This window comes from Peromyscus eremicus, chromosome 20 (assembly GCF_949786415.1).
Source record: "Peromyscus eremicus chromosome 20, PerEre_H2_v1, whole genome shotgun sequence".
Classification (NCBI taxonomy): domain Eukaryota; kingdom Metazoa; phylum Chordata; class Mammalia; order Rodentia; family Cricetidae; genus Peromyscus; species Peromyscus eremicus.
In genome coordinates this window covers 28,388,326-28,390,950 of record NC_081436.1, presented here as the reverse complement: position 1 = coordinate 28,390,950, position 2,625 = coordinate 28,388,326, and the positions used below count along the sequence as shown (strand labels likewise).

General features: G+C 47.0%; 1 pseudogene; it reads left to right on the top strand.

The window, feature by feature from the left end:
• The first annotated feature begins 1,074 nt into the window (after positions 1–1,074).
• Positions 1,075–1,394, top strand: LOC131897044 (large ribosomal subunit protein eL36-like; annotated as a pseudogene).
• Positions 1,395–2,625: the final 1,231 nt, after the last annotated feature.

The window sequence follows — 2,625 nt, the reverse complement described above, 5'->3', positions numbered from 1 at the left end:
TGCACCAGGTTGATGGGCACGGGCATCTGATGGATTACAGAGGTGGCACGGGGAGTCAGTGAAGAGGAGATGGATGACTTCATATGGGGACCTTCCACTGGAAAAAAAATAATTAGATTTTCTCTTTTACTATGTTCAGTATAATGAATTCCACATGACTAAAGACAAAAAAAAAAAAAGAAAAGAAACCCTGAGGATTTTAAAGAAGCTTTAGAACTTCTCAGAATTATAGGATATCTTCATGATGTTCTAAAAATAAAAAATGACTTATTAGACAAAAAACAGTGTCTAACTACAAACAAAGTAAAAACAACAAATGAGGACCTTCACCACCACCCCACCACCCCTGCAGAAAAGTCCCATAAGCTCAAGAAATGCAACCACAGGAGACAAGTCACATGCAGGTGAGAGACCAAGGTATACTAGTGTTTTTTTTTTAGCAACCAATAAGAAAAAAACTCAACGGTATATCCAAACAAATGGGCAAAGGCTATGGATTTCAAACCATCCAAGAGGGTTCCCAGCTGTCTGTCTGATGGCAGGGGAAGAAAGCTGTGTAGAATCAGCAGCCACCAGGTCAACGTGAGGTTAGTAGCAATGCACCACATCATGCCACCACAGGAGCAAAACCAAAGTGTGCCAGGATGCCAACAGCTGGTGAGGACTCAGGAGAGGCAGCCCCCATGCAAGAGGCAGCCTCCCCACAGCCAGAAGCACCCACTGCTTCAATACCACAGACAGTGTCTGCCCAGCCAGGGTGAATGTTAAGCTGGGAGCTATTCTGACTGGTGGCATTGACATCAAGAAGTTGGAACCACATGGTCTGATACATTGTCACTGCCCCAACCCTGAGAGCCATACCCATCCGTGACATGACTCCCTGGACAGAAAGCCTCCCTTATAAAGTTCTGAACCAAGTGAGATTCAGTCTGACCTCTGTGGAGAAGGTGCAGAATGTATCTTTTTACATATAAGAGTCTTGATCCATTTTGTGTTGGCTATTGAACATTGGACATTGAGTACTTGATAAAGAAGATGTTATTTGGTTGCGGACACCATCGGAGAGCAGCAGCCATGGCCCTGCGCTACCCCGTGGCCGTGGGCCTCAACAAGGGCCACAAGGTGATGAAGAACGTCAGCAAGCCGAGACACAACCGGCGCCGTGGGCGCCTCACCAAGCACACACCAAGTTCGTGCGGGACATGATCCAAGAGGTGTGCGGCTTCACACCCTACGAGCGGTGCGCCACGGAGCTGCTCAAGGTGTCCAAGGACAAGCGCGCCCTCAAGTTCATCAAGAAGAGGGTGGGCGCGCACATCCTTGCCAAGAGGAAGTGGGAGGAGCTGATCAACGTGCTGGCCGCCGTGAGAAAGGCTGCGGCCAAGAAGGACTGATCCCCCACCCCCAATAAACGTTGCTACCACACCAAAAAAAAAAAAAAAAAAAAAAAAGACGTTATTTGGCTCAGGATCCAGATAGCTGGAAGGTCCAAACAGCATGGCATTGGCACTTGTCGAGGGCCCCCTGGCTTACCACAACATAATGAGGAAGAGGAAAGGGCATCATATCCATTCAGAAGAGGCCATGTGTGATGGCTTTGCTTTAGAGTGACCCAATCTTGTGAGAACTTACCCAGTCCCTGAGACATGACACGTTACTGCAGGGTGACACTAACTCACTGATAGTGGTGGAGATACCACGATGTAACTCCGTCCACTAGGTCCCATCTCGTAGTGTCTCCACCGCCATGTTGAGGACCAGGCTTCCAGCACCTGAACTTCTTGAGGTCTGTCTTCGTTAGGGTTTCTATTGCTGTGAAAAGACGCCATGACCACAGCAACTCTTATAAAGGAAAGCATTTAATAGGGCTAGCTTATAGTTCCTGAAGTTCAGTCCGTTATTGTCACGGATGGTGGCATGCAGAGAAGGAGCTGAGAGTTCTGCATCTCGATCCATAAGCAGCAGAAGCAACTGTGTGTCACACTGAGTGGATCTTAATCAAAGGAGACCTCAAAGCCCACCACCACAGTGACACACTTCCTCCAACAAGGCCACACCTACTAATAGTGCCACTCCCTATGAGGGCCATTTTCTTTCACAAACCACATCCACATCCTCACAGTACGTTAGATTGGGTTGAAATTTATACCTGCGTGGATGCTCAGATAGGGCCCTCAGTATTGTAAATGACACAGGTTAATTCTTTCTAAACATAACCATCTATCATGATGTCTAGCCTCTTGCCTCTGTACACCAGTAGTATGAATACTCCTATAAACAGGTTCTGGCAGCTTGACAATGGACAGTAATGTCCACCATGTGCCAGTGCCCTGCAGACTTCTCAGGCACACACAGGGTGCTATGTATGAAGTTTTCCAGAGTGGTACTTATGATGGGAAACATGTATAGAGTAATCACGTGTGCCAGAATGTCAAACAGCCATTAAAATAAACTCTGGACATTTTTGCTTCTTGTAATTGTGGGTGGTGATGAGGTGGTGGGGCTAGGAATCAGTGACTGTGTCAAGTTTTTTTCTAAACCTGCTTGCAATCGCTAAACAGACTCTAAAAGCATTGAGCAATGGAGCAGAAGAGGATCTGTAGCTGAGACACGCAAATCTAGTCA